This window comes from Ranitomeya variabilis, chromosome 4, assembly GCF_051348905.1.
Source record: "Ranitomeya variabilis isolate aRanVar5 chromosome 4, aRanVar5.hap1, whole genome shotgun sequence".
In the NCBI taxonomy this organism is placed as follows: Eukaryota; Metazoa; Chordata; class Amphibia; order Anura; family Dendrobatidae; genus Ranitomeya; species Ranitomeya variabilis.
In genome coordinates, this window is record NC_135235.1 from 532,759,937 (window position 1) to 532,774,674 (window position 14,738).

General features: G+C 46.1%; 1 long non-coding RNA gene across 1 annotated transcript; it reads right to left on the reverse strand.

The window, feature by feature from the left end:
• Nucleotides 1-4,186: 4,186 nt before the first annotated feature.
• On the reverse strand, nucleotides 4,187-12,988 carry LOC143769124 (uncharacterized). Its single transcript, XR_013214219.1, has 3 exons — nucleotides 12,721-12,988; nucleotides 6,516-6,694; nucleotides 4,187-5,952 (listed from the first exon to the last, which is right to left on the reverse strand). It is a non-coding gene; the product is annotated as an uncharacterized LOC143769124 (long non-coding RNA).
• Nucleotides 12,989-14,738: the final 1,750 nt, after the last annotated feature.

Here is a 14,738-nt window from a genome sequence, read left to right on the forward strand (position 1 = left end):
CACTACAGATGTGCAGGGTCCAGGACTATTTCCTGCGGAGGAACACACAGCAGTGCATGTACAGTTCCCAGTAAGGAGCACAGTGTGTGACGTGCGGGTAGGAGAGAAGCGGCCATTCTCACCATAGAGCTCCTCACCTCCTGATATATACCGGTACACAACAGCGTGTCCGCCTTTGTGTCACGTGTCCTGCGGTTCCGGCGCTTCTCTTCCAGCGCCAGAGCACACTCAGCCTCCGGAAGTCACTATGGAGCACTTCCTGGAGGGCTCGGGGCTTCCAGCAGTCTACTTGCCGTTGGACACGTGAAGCGTTGGCCATATTGTGGTTGGAATATCCTACTCTAGGAACTTCTCATGCAGTGGCCCGAAGTTATATAATGGACATGACTATTACCCTTAAAGAGGTTGTCCACTACTTTCAATTAACCCCCCAATGTATCCCCCGGGGCCCCTAATGAATTGTGTAAATACCTTCCATTTCCGTTTCCACCTGTGAGCGGCGCTATGGTGGCGGCTGGGTCCGGGTCACGTGACCCCTAGGCTGCTGCCGCCGCTAATTTCCGCCGACGTCACGTCAATTTCCAGACTCTGGAAATTGACGTGACATCATGAGCAGGCGCGACCAGCCTCCACAGACAGCAGTCACTCATCAAGAGTGACTGGGCTGTGGGTGGCGCTGGGGGATGCAGGGCTGTGCTGGGGGCGGGCGGGGCTGTGCTGGGATGGGCGGGGGTCTGTTTGCGGGTGCCGGGGGTCTGCGTGCCGGCGCCGGGTTGTGCGGGCGCCGGGATGTGGAGGCGCTGGGGATCTGCGTGCCGGCGCTGGGATGTGCTGGCCGTGCTGGGGTCTGCTGCGGGGGGGTCATTGGTGTGTGTCTGTGTGCAGGCATCGTCCAATGGGACTACAAGTCCCATCAGCTCTGCCTGCTACAGTGACAGTGAGTGACACATTAGCCAATGATGGGACAGTAGTAGTCCCATTATCCGGCTAATGTGTTGAATGTAAAAAAAACCCACATACATTACACACATACAGTACATACAACATACAGAAATGCTACATGCACCATATGACATGCGACAAAAAACACATACATTACATACAACATACAGACATGCACCATATGACATGCATGGCGCATGTCGCGACATCATGCAACGTGCGACATGTGACATACAGTACATATAACATAGTAAGGCCGAAAAAAGACATTTGTCCATCCAGTTCAGCCTATATTCCATCATAATAAATCCCCAGATCTACGTCCTTCTACAGAACCTAATAATTGTATGATACAATATTGTTCTGCTCCAGGAAGACATCCAGGCCACTCTTGAACCCCTCGACTAAGTTCGCCATCACCACCTCCTCAGGCAAGCAATTCCAGATTCTAACTGCCCTAACAGTAAAGAATCCTCTTCTATGTTGGTGGAAAAACCTTCCCTCCTCCAGACGCAAAGAATGCCCCCTTGTGCCCGTCACCTTCCTTGGTATAAACAGATCCTCAGCGAGATATTTGTATTGTCCCCTTATATACTTATACATGGTTATTAGATCGCCCCTCAGTCGTCTTTTTTCTAGACTAAATAATCCTAATTTCGCTAATCTATCTGGGTATTGTAGTTCTCCCATCCCCTTTATTAATTTTGTTGCCCTCCTTTGTACTCTCTAGTTCCATTACTGTATTTTTCGGACTATAAGGCGCACCCAGGTTTTTGAGGTGGAAAATAGGGGAAAAAATATTTGAAGCAAAAAAAGTGGTAAAATATTTAATAACATAAATAACATTCTATTATATGTGGTGTTATTATATATAATAGTATGTTATTTTGGAAGCTGCAGGACCAGTGTGGTGTCTGTAAAGTACTATGTGAAGATGCTGGAGGGTGAGTATAAGAATGGGGGCACAGGGCTTATATTGAAAGCACCACTCCAGCACTGCAAAATAACACTGGAGTGCTGCTTTAAAATCCCATGGGAGAACTATAACTCCCAGCATGTCCTGCAGATCCTATGACATGCTGGGAGTTATAGTTCACCTCAGGAGTGGCAGAGTGCTTTATTGTGTATTGTAAAGACTAACCTCTTAATTGTGGCAGCCAGCCTGTGGTGAGGTAAAAGCTGGAGCATCCCATGGCTGCACACAGAGCCCTCCCTCTTGTTGCCTTTCCACAGCACAGGTTATAAGAGGAAGCTGCAGATTCTAGTGGAGAGCCTGCAGGACCTGTGATGATGTCAAGAAGAGGGAGGGCTCTGTGCTGCCATGTGATGCTCCAGCCCGCCCACTTGTGACATCACACAGGTCCTCCTTGTGCACCACAGCTCAGCGTCCAGCACAGCCCCAGCAGGCAGGTATGCAGCGATCTCCTGGCCCCTGTTGCTGCCTCCTCCTCCTCCCCCGGACACACAGATCTCAGCTGCTGCAGGAATCAGCGCTGGGAAACTGTGTGTCCCTGCTTAAGTGCAGTATTCATTTGCTTCTCCCGGCTCACCGCTCAGCTGATCAGTGGGCGGGGAAGCAGCTAATGAATATTCACTGCACTTAATCATCGGGTTTCCCCAGTGCTGACTCTGGGCAGTGAGGATATCCTGAAGTGGGATAACAGTGCGATCCCACTCCCTGCTGCCCCCCTCTCCACATGCTACATCCGTACCTGTTGTGAATTCCGTTCTCGGGCTCCCTCCTGTGGTCATGAGTGGTACTTTGTTGAGTTCTGTTCGTGGGCTCCCTCTGGTGGCTTTGAGTGATACTGCGGGTCTTTAGCTGGGCTCCAGCTGCCTCGTTTTCTGCTGTGCTGGTTTCCTATTTAACTCCACCAAGATCTTTACTTGTTGCCAGCTGTAGTTGTATTCAGTATTGGTTCAGATCTCTCTGGGACTTCACGTGTGACCTGTCTCCTCCTGGAGAAGCTAAGTTCATGCTAGTTCATTTTTGCTCATTGCTTTTGGAAAATGATTCTTAGTATATGATAAGTTCAGTCCAGCTTGCTTATATGCTATTTTCTTGCTAGCTGGAAGATCTGGGGAGCAGAGTTGCTCCATCACATCGTGAGTCGGTGTGAGGGTCTTTTGTATTCTCTGCGTGGATATTTTTGTAGTATTTTATACTGACCGCACAGTTCCCTTGCTATCTTCAAACTATTTAGTACTAGTGGGCCTCTTTTGCTAAAACCTGTTTTCATTCCTGTGTTTGTATTTTTCTCTTAACTCACCGTCATTATTTGTGGGGGGCTTACATTACGTTGGGGGAAATTTCTCTGAGGCAAGTGAGGCTTTTGTTTCTCTCTAGGGGTAGCTAGCTCTCAGGCTGTGAAGAGGCGTCTAGGGAGAGTTAGGTACGCTCCACGGCTGCCTATAGTGTGTGTGATAGGATCAGGGTTGCGGTCAGTAAAGTTCCCACGTCCCCAGAGCTTGTCCTATATTTCTGGTTTACCTATCAGGTCATTCCAAGTGTTCCTAACCACCAGCATCATAACACGTACCATAAGACGCACCCACACTTTCCTCCCAAATTTGGAGGAAAAAAAGTGGGTTTTATGGTCAGAAAAATACGGCATATCCTTCCTGAGCACCGGTGCCCAAAACTGGACACAATACTCCATGTGCGGTCTAACTAGGGATTTGTACAGAGGCAGTATAATGCTCTCATCATGTGTATCCAGACCTCTTTTAATGCACCCCATGATCCTGTTTGCCATGGCAGCTGCTGCCTGGCACTGGCTGCTCCAGGTAAGTTTATTATTAACTAGGATCCCCAAGTCCTTCTCCCTGTCAGATTTACCCAGTGGTTTCCCGTTCAGTGTGTAATGGTGATATTGATTCCTTCTTCCCATGTGTATAACCTTACATAGAGTACATACTCACCATCACTTGTCACTTTGTTCCCCGAAGCCAGTTTCACCTGTAAAAAATATTAAAATAATAAACACTATACTCCCTGATCCGCAGATATCCAATTAAAACGAGTGTCCCACGACGATCTCCCGTGGAGAGCAGCAGCATCAGCTGATGCCATCGCTCTCCAGGGGCTCCAGGAATACAATGATGGAATGTATTCCCCACAATGTATTCCTACGCCCCTGTGAGAAAATAGTCCCTAGTCTCACGTTTGGCATTGCTGTGTGAGGAATTTTCCCACGCACCAATTGCCATAAAGTGAGACCAGTGAACTATAGTAACCTCTCAGTGATGCACTGCAGGAGCCATTGTCTCCTGTCAGTGTGTCACTGAAGGTCCTATAGAGCAGTGACATCACCCGATGTCACTGTTCTATAGGGGAGATCGTCGTGGGACACTCGTTATTAATTGGACTACGGCGGACAGGTACTATACGGTTTATTATTTTACGTTTTTTGCAGGCGCTGAAGTATGGTGAAATTAAGAATAATAAAATACTTTTTTCTGGCTGTGTCTTTATTTTGATTTTACTCTAGGATTAATAATGGATAGGCATCTTATTGACGCCTCTCCGTTATTAACCCGGCTTAATTACAATAGCAAGGTGACATTAACCCCTTATTACCCCATATCCCACCGCTACACGGGAGTGGGAAAAGAGGGGCTAAGTGCCGGAATTGGCGCATCTCAGGCCGGCGTCACACTCAGCGTAGGTAAATACGGTGCGTATTTTACGGCCGTAATACGCATAAATATTTCCAAAATGGTGATCCGTATGTAATCCATAGGCAAGGTGTGGTTGCGTATTTTGCGCATGTAATGTTGCATATGTAATCCGTAATGCGTTTTTTTTCACGCACCCTGCCAAAATGGACATTTAACGGTTTTGGAGGCTGTGATTAAGGCAAAAGCCTTTTGTTTTACATTTTTAACCATATTTTTTTCATATGGTTAGAATTTTTTTTGGGGGGTTTGTATTTTTTTTTAGCCAAAAAAACATGAACAAATTTCAAATACACCACACAATAAACAAAAACATGGTTATGCGTAACCAAGAAAAAACACAAAACTTTTTCTTACAGATTCCTGTAAGTTGGCGGTGGTGATGGCAGCAGCTCAGGGTCCTGTTTAGGGGGCCTTTGTTGGGCCAATTGTCCTTCACCCAGTGTGGATACTGCTGGTTGCTGAGGCAAATACAGGCCTTGTTCAAATTGGGCAGTTGGGTATTGCCCATAAGGTATTTGTCTCTAGCCCTCATGCTGACCGACATATTGGCTGGACTCATACCCACCCCCAAAATGGCCATGTTGTCCAAAACCAGGTTGGGACCAGCCTACAGCACTGGGTCTGGAAAAGTGGCCATATTGGGAAGGTGGGTTGTAGGCTGCCATTTGATACGGTGCTGACCTTTGTTGATTTTGGGTTGGGAGGGGTTGAGGTGTAGGCATATGTGGAGGAGGTGCTTCAAATCCTGATTGACCATGCACCTGTTGAGTTATTTGAAGGCGTAAGACGTTAGTTTGTGAAAGCTGCCTTCTTTTATGAAATTCAAAAACCTCAGCGGTTACTTGGAGGGGTGCTTAAATCAATCAGGATTTGAATACACCCTCTCACACGTAGCCTCACCTCACGGTGAAGGGGACGAAGGTACTGGGCCAGGCTTCGAGCAAAGGCCTCCTCTCCATCATCTGTGGCTGCCCTGGCCAAATAATTGAGGACCCCAGCATCCACATCCCTCCTAGTGGCTTGCAGCTCTCTCCTTCTGCAGCCTCTGCGTAAAGCCCCAGATGCCTGTGGGGAGGACACCAGTGGGAGAGTAGGGCTGCTGCTGTGGCCATGCTCTTCCTGGCTTACAGGATCAGGTTGTGCTGCTGATGTTGATGGTGCTGCATCTTGTAAACTTGGTGCAGTCTCTTGTGATGCAGAAGCCGATGTTCCAGGAAGGATGGATGATGTTGAGTCCAAAGATGGGCCTGCCATCTCTTCGTCAACAGCAACTGTATCACAACCTCCGAGTCCGACCCGGTCTCCCTCTCAGTGAGGTTGGATTGAGTTCTGTTATGATTAAAATAAGACACCAAATAAATATTTGAGCCATTTTCTAACAAGTGTAGTATACATGTGTGACCTCGTCTCTCGGTAATTCCCTACACGCAACCTCAGATCCTCACAAGATCTCCTTCTGTACTCCCCTCCTATCTCCTTTTCCCACAATCGTATACAAGATTTATCTCGTGTATCACCCCTACTGTGGAAAACACTACCACTAAACATCAGACTCTCGCCTACCATTGCAAGCATCAAAAAGAGCATGAAGACCCACCTCTTCCGACAAGCATATAACCTGCGGTAATCACCGATCGACAAAACCACTGCATGACCAGCTCTACCCTCGCCTACTGTATTCTCACCCATCCCTTGTTGTAGCTTGTGTGGCTTTGCGGGCAGGGTCCTCACTCCTCCTGTACCAGTTTTATTTATTTATTTTTAATATATTTTTTAATATGTATACCCCTCCTTACATGTAAAGCGCCATGGAATAAATGACGCTAGAACTAAAAAAACAAATATTAATACTAATATTTAAAAAAAAAAAAAATTGTTGTGTTTTTACTTACTGTCTTAGATCCAAACTGGCATCAAAAAAGGAAAGTCGATCGTAATATATGTACTTCCTTTTTTTGGGTGGTGCTGCTGACCCACTTCTTGCCCGCTGCTGACCCACTTCTTGCCAGTTGCTGCCTTTCCCGCAGGTACTGATCCCTGATGCTGCGCCATCGTGTCATAACATCATCCACTGCAATGACATGGTAACAAATAATGTTTAACCCCTTAGTGACAGAGCCAATTTGGTACTTAATGACCAGGCCAATTTTTACAATTCTGACCACTGTCACTTTATGAGGTTATAACTCTGGAACGCTTCATCGGATCCTGCTGATTCTGAGATTGTTTTTTCGTGACATATTGTACTTCAGGTTAGTGGTAACATTTCTTAGCTATTACTTGCGATTATTTATGAAAAAAATGGAAATATGGCAAAAAAATAAAATTTTGCAATTTTCAAACTTTGTATTTTTATGCCCTTAAATCAGAGAGATATGTCACAAAAAATAGTTAATAAATAACATTTCCCACATGTCTACTTTACATCAGCACAATTTTGGAAACAACATTTTTTTTGTTAGGGAGTTATAAGGGTTAAAAGTTGACCAGCAATTTCTCATTTTTACAACACCATTTTTTTTTTTTAGGGACCACATCACATTTGAAGTCATTTTGAGGGGTCTATATGATAGAATGGTGTCACACTTGGTTATTTTCTAAAAACTGCACCCCTCAAGGTGCTCAAAACCACATTCAAGAAGTTTATTAACCCTTTACGTGCTTCACGGGAACTGAAACAATGTGGAAGGCAAAAATTAACATTTAACTTTTTTTTGCAAACATTTTATTCAGAACCATATTTTTTTATTTTCACAAGTGTAAAAACAGAAATTTAACCATAAATGTTGTTGTGCAATTTCTCCTGAATACGCCGATACCCCATATGTGGGGGTAAACCACTGTTTGGGCGCACCGCAGAGCTTGGAAGAGAAGGAGCGCCGTTTGACTTTTTCAATGCAGAATTGGCTGGAATTGAGATCGGATGCCATGTCACGTTTAGAGAGCCCCTGATGTGCCTAAACAGTGGAAACCCCCCACAAGTGACACCATTTTGGAAACTAGACCCCGTAAGGAACTTATCTAGATGTGTGGTGAGCACTTTGAGCCCCCAAGTGCTTCACAGAAGTTTATAAAGTAGAGCCGTGAAAATAAAAAAATCGCATTTGTTTACACAAAAATGATCTTTTCGCCCCCAAATTTTTATTTTGACAAGGGTAACAGGAGAAATTAGACCACAAAAGTTGTTGTGCAATTTCTCCTGAGTACGTCGATACCCCATATGTGGGAGTAAACCACTGTTTGGGCGCACCGCAGAGCTTGGAAGAGAAGGAGTGCCGTTTTACTTTTTCAATGTAGAATTGGCTGGAATTGAGATCGGACACCATGTCGCGTTTGGAGAGCCCCTGATGTGCCTAAACAGTAGAAACCCCCCACAAGTGACCCCATTTTGGAAACTAGACCACTTAAGGAACTTATCTAGATGTGTGGTGAGCACTTTAAACTCCCAAGTGCTTCACAGAAATTTATAAAGTAGAGCCGTGAAAATAAAAAATCCTTTTTTTTTTCCTCAAAAATGATTTTTTAGCCTGCAATTTTTTATTTTCTCAAGGGTAACAGGAGAAATTGGACCCCAAAATTTATTGTGCAATTTATGCTGAGTAGGCTGATACCCCATATGTTGGGGTAAACCACTGTTTGGGCGCATGGCAGAGCTCGGAAGGGAAGGAGCGCCGTTTTGGAATGCAGACTTTGATAGAATGGTCTGCGGGCGTTATGTTGCGTTTGCAGAGCCCCTGATGTACCTAAACAGTAGAAACCCCCCACAAGTGACCCCACTTTGGAAACTAGACCCCCCAAGGAACTTATCTAGATGTGTGGGGAGAACTTTTAATGCCCAAGTGCTGCACAGACGTTTATAATGCAGAGTCATGAAAATAAAAATAAAATTTTTTTTCCACAAAAAAAGATTTTTAAGCCCCCAAATTTTTATTTTGACAAGGGTAACAAGAGAAATTGGACCCCAAAAGTTGTCCAATTTGTCCTGAGTACACTGATACCCCATGTGTGGGGGGGACCACTGTTTGAGCGCATGGCAGAGCTCGGAAGGGAAGGAACGCCATTTTGGAATGCAGAGTTTGATAGAATGGTCTGCGGGCATTATGTTGCGTTTGCAGAGACCCTGATGTACCTAAACAGTAGAAACCCCCCACAAGTGACCCCATTTTGGAAAATAGAGCCCCCAAGGAACTTATCTAGATGTGTGGTGAGAACTTTGAATGCCCAAGTGCTTCACAGACGTTTATAATGCAGAGTCGTGAAAATAAAAAATATTTTTTTTCCACAAGATTTTTTAGCCCCCAAGTTTTTATTTTCACAAGGGTAACAGGAGAAATTGGACCCCAAAAGTTGTTGTCCAATTTATCCCGAGTATGCTGATGCCCCATATGTGGGGGTAAACCACTGTTTGGGTGCACGGCAGAGCTCGGAAGGGAGGGAGCACCATTTGACTTTTTGAGCGCAAAATTGGCTGTGGCGTTTAGAAACCCCCTGATGTACCTAAACAGTGGAAACCCCCCAAATCTAACTCCAACCCTAACCCCAACACACCCCTAAGGCTTCTTTCACACTTCAGTTGTTTGGCGTCAGTCAGCTCCGACATAGTGACGGGTCGACGGATCCGTCACAATTGTTGACAAAACGGTTCTAACGGATCAGTTTTTTTGACGGATCCGTTACTTGGGGGTTGTCTGGGAAAAGTATCTACTTTTTGGAGCATGCGCAATTGAAAAAGCGGATTGGGGCGACGGATCCGCCGAAATGACGGTAACGACGGATCCATCGCCCATAGGCGGCCATTCTATGGAATGACGAACGCGACGGATCCGTCGCGAACCGCCATTCTGGCGCAGACAAAAACGTTACAATGGCCGTCAATGTCTAGATGACGTCCGCCAAATCTCGACGGATCCGTCGCATGGAACAGACGACCATCCGCCACAATCCGTCGCTAATGCATGTCTATGGGAAAATAGAGGATCCGCAAAAAAAAAATGGCTGATCTGCTATTTGATGAAAATGGCGGTTTCAGACTGATGCCAAAAGACTGAAGTGTGAAAGAGGCCTAACCCTAATGCCATCCCGATCCATAATCCTAATCACAACCCTAAGGATAATCGCAACCCTAACCCCAAAACAACCATAACCCTAATGAGAACCCTAAATCCAACACACCCCTAATTCTAATCTCAACCCTAACCTCAAACCTAACCCTAATCCCAATACGTCCCTAATCCCAGCCCTAACCTTAACCCTAATCCCAAACGTAACCCTAATGCCAACCCTAATCCAAACCCTAATTGCAACTCTAACCCTAACTTTAGCTGCAACCCTGGTCCTAACTTTAGCCCCAACCCTAACCCTAACTTTAGCCCCAACTCTAACCCTAACTTTAGCCCCAACCCTAACCCCAGCCCTAACCCTAAATTTAGCCCCAACCCTAACCCTAAATTTAGCCCCAACCCTAACCCTAGCCCTAATTTTAGCTCCAACTCCTCTCTCCTGCCCGCCGGCAGATGGCAGCAGAGAGCGGGCGCACTGCGCATGCGCCCGCCATTTTCTTTCCATAGGAAGAAGCTGGCCGGCAGGAGAGGACGCAGGAGGACCCAGGGACACCGGTAAGTATGATAGGGTCCCCGAATCCCCCTATTTCTCTGTCCTCTGATGTGCGATCACATCAGAGGACAGAGAATTACACATCGCTTTTTTTTTTTTGTGGTCGCCGGTAAACAGTTAATTACCGGCGATCGCAAAACAGGGGTCGGTAAGAACCGACCCCGATCATGTTCTTTGGGGTCTCGGCTACCCTCAGCAGCCGAGACCCCAAAGATCTCCCGGGTGCCGGCCGGCGGGCGCACTGCGCCCGCCATTTTTTTGCCGGAAAATGATGGCTGCGCCCATCGGGAGCCACGGGGAGCATCGGGGGAAACAGGTGAGTATCGGGGGGCAATCGGGGACCCCATTTCTCTGTCCTCTGATGTGCGATCACATCGGAGGACAGAGAAATTAAATGGGAAATCGCGTTTTTTTTGGGTTTTTTTTGCGACCGCCGGTAAACGTTTAATTACCGGCAATCGCAACTCGGGGGTCGGTAAAAGACGCCCGAATCATGTTCTCTGGGGTCTCGGCTACCCCCGGTAACCGAGACCCCAGAGAAAATCCGACTCTGGGGGGCGCTATTCACTTAATTAACGGCGCTGTGGTTTAAGTACCCTTAGCGGCCGCCATTAAGAGGCGTATCGGCGGTCGTTAAGGGGTTAAGCTCATTCTGCACATTGCTTAAAACAGTTGGCATTGATAGATCATATTTGAATGATGAGAATAAAATGCCTTTTTAAATGATTGACATAAAGTTACAATTGCTTAAAAAAAAAAAAATATACACAAGAAAAAGAAACAACACAAGGACAGGGTCCACTCCACTCTGTACCAGTTTGGCCTAAACAAAAATAGTACCCAACGCAACATCTATATTAGCTATGTACGTTAACCCTTTCTCATGTTAATCATCTTTGATTTTTGCACAAAATGGAAAAATATACCATACTAAGGCCAAAAATATTCTTTCTGCAATCATGTAGGTAAACCATTTTTTAAGCTTAATTTATGTCACAGCATGAGTGTACTTACAAAGTCGTGTCTGCTCCGCACGTGGCCGTTGGGCATAATATGGGAATAGGATCCCACAGATGGTCCTCCAAGCTGCCTCTTTCCTGGCCCAGTTGGCATAGTTTGAATCACGATGGTCCCAGATCTCAGGGCGTTCTTGGACCAGGATGATGAGCATATCCACGTTAATTATGCTGGCCATGCTGCTTGGAACTCGTGGAGGCGAGCACCAGACTTCTGGGATGTCTGTGTGGCTTTTTCAGCTAATTAGCATGTCTGAGCTTCCTGATTGAGGGCTTGGCACAATTCCTGGCACCTGGTGATGTCTGGCATATTTCTCGCAAGTCACACTGCTGGTCTGTGTGTAATCCGTATTTTTTGCGCCCCCATAGACTTTCATTGGCAATTTTTTTGCGCAATACGGTGACAAACGCAGCATGCTGCGATTTTCTACGGCTGTACAAGACCGTATAATACGGATCCGTAAAATATGGCAGATAGGAGCTGGGCCATAGAGAATCATTGTACCGTATGCAATCCGTATTTTCTGCGCCTCTCATACGTCTTTAAAACACGCCAGTGTGACGCCGGCCTTACAGATGCGCCATTTCTGGGGCGGCTGCGGGCTGGTATTTGTAGCCGGGGGGGGGGGCAATATCCGTGGCCCCTCTCTAGGCTATGAATATCAGCCCGCAGCTGTCTGCGTAGCCTTTCTGGCTATAAAATATAGGGCGACCCCACGTCATTTTTTTGGGGGGTCCCCCTATTTTAATAGCCAGTAAAGGCTACGCAGACAGCTGTGGGCTGATTCATAGCCTGGGGGGGGGCCATGGGTATTAACCCCTTCCCAGGCTACAAATATTGGCTCCCGGCCATCGGCTTTCCCTCTCTGGTGCAGAAAATTGCATGGGAGCTCCCACGCCATTTTTTCTCTTCATTTTTTTAACTAAAACATACTGTTCATTAACCCCTTTCTGCCAGCTGACGGGATAGTACGTCAGCTGGCAGTATCCCCCGCTTTGAGGTGGGCTTCGGCCGTGAGACCACTTCAAAGCCGCAACATGTCAGCTGTTTTCATTTAAAAAAAAATGTACATGATTGCTAAACGGCGTAGCGAAAAAAAAATAATCAAAAGTCAAAATTATGTATTTTTGGTCGCCGCGACATTGCATTAAAATGTAATAACGGGCGATCAAAAGATCATATCTGCACAAAAGTGGTATCATTAAAAACGTCAGCTCGGCACTCAAAGAATAAGCCCTCACCCAACCCGATATCTCAGAAAATATAGACGCTACGGGTATCGGAAAATGGCGCAATTTTTATTTTTTTTTTTTAGCAAAATTTGGAATTTTTTTTCACCACTTCGGCTACTTTCACACTTCCGTCGGTACGGGGCCGTCGCAAACCGTCGGCCTGACGTACTGTTCTGTCCCCACATGAGGCGAATGGAGGTGTGATTGACTATTAAGAGTTGTGAGAGATTCGTACCTTCAGTATTTCTTCGATGTGAGGCAGACAGGACCAATGCTGCTCAGCGTCCGGAGAGATGATGCACCCCAGGGATTGTGCAATCCAGACTTGTTTATTTGGAAATCTGGACATACAGCGTATAACTGGTAATACAGTAATTTCTCCAGAAATGCAGGTGTAGATGAGGTACAGTAAGATGTAGCACCAAGTATGACTGCAAGTGTGAGCAACAAAAGAGGTCGAAAGACTGATGCCTTCCTAAGCCCGGTAAAGCATGTCCTCTCACAACAGCATGAAACTGAAACTGAAATGGCTGCCAGAGGAAGAGAAGACTTGACCCCAGAACTGCAAGTGGAAGACATACCCACAAGAATTAATGAATAACAAGCTGTCATACGGAAAAAGGCCATTGGGTGGCAGCAGAGTAAAATATAACAACATACATGGAACAGCACACCTACTGACTGACGTGCTAAATTTAGCACAACGTGGGCAGCGGATTCAGTCTTACTATGCTTCCGCTGCCCATTGTGATGAGCAGGAGTTCTGGCCGCGCATGCGTGGTCGGAAATGGCGGATCCGACGGACAAAAATAGTTCCATTGAACTTTTATTGTCCCGAAGGACCGCAAAAACACGACGCATCGTCGCACGACGGATGCGACGTGTGGGCATCCGTCATCCATTAAAGTGTATGGCAAAAAAACGGATCCTGCGGGCACATTTGCAGGATCCGTTTTTTTGCCATAACGACGGATTGCGACGGAGGCCTGAAGACGCAAGTGTGAAAGAGGCCTTAGATAAAACGTAACCTAGACATGTTTGGTGTCTATGAACTCGTAATGATCTGGAGAATCATAATGGCAGGTCAGTTTTAGGCTGTGTGCACATGTTGCAGATTTGCGTGCAGAATTTTCTGCACAAAATCTGCATCTCCTTGCAGAAAACGCAGCTGCGTTTTTTCGCGGTTTTGATGCAGTTTTTGGTGCGTTTTTTGCGCGGTTTTGATTCAGTTTTTGGTGCAGTTTTGATGCAGTTTTTGTTGCGGTTTCGATGCTGTTTTTGCACGCTTTTGGTGCATTTTTTGCACGGTTCTGATGCAGTTTTTGGTGCAGTTTTGATGCTGTTTTTGCGCGGTTTTGATGCGTTTTAGGTGCGTTTTTATGCAGTTTTTGGTCCGGTTTTTGGTGCGTTTTTTGCACGGTTTTGATGCAGTTTTTGGTGCAGTTTTGATGCAGTTTTTGGTCTGTTTTTTTGTGCAGTTTTTGGTCCGGTTTTGATGCTGTTTTTGGTGCGGTTTTGATGCGGTTTTTGTGCGGTTTTGATGCGTTTTTGGCGTGGTTTTGATGCAGTTTGATGCAGTTTTTGGTGCATTTTTGTGCGGTTTTGATGCGTTTTTGGTGCGTTTTTATGCAGTTTTTGGTCCGGTTTTTGTGCGTTTTAAATGCAGTTTTTGGTGCGCTTTTGGTGCAGTTTTTGGTGCGTTTTTTGCGCGGTTTTGATGCGTTTTGGTATGCGTTTTTGAAAGCTAAATAAAGATGTATTATTGAACAAAAAAAAGATTTGTGATGTCATTATTGTCCAACCCACACTCTATTACAGACACAGATAGACGATAGCTGAAATGGATAGACAGATCTACATATAGATAGATCTATAGATGCATACATCTATTCATATATCTATCTATAGATATATCGGGATAGATATATCTATTGATAGATGTATGGAAAGTGTAGGGTGTATGTACACTGTCCGGATTACATCCGAATTAGCTGCAGATTGGATGCTGCGTACTTGTAGTCCCATCGGATGATGCCTGCACACACACCCCAAAAGACCCCCCGCACAGCCCCGCACACACCTGAACAGTCACGCAAACACCTGAACAGCCAGGCACCCACACAGTCCCTCACACACCGGAACAGCCCCGCACACACACAAACAGTCCCGCAGACCCCCCCCCGAAAAGCCAGGCACACATCCGAAAAGCCAGGCACCCGCACACACCCGAACAGTCCGCAGACCCCGCCTGCA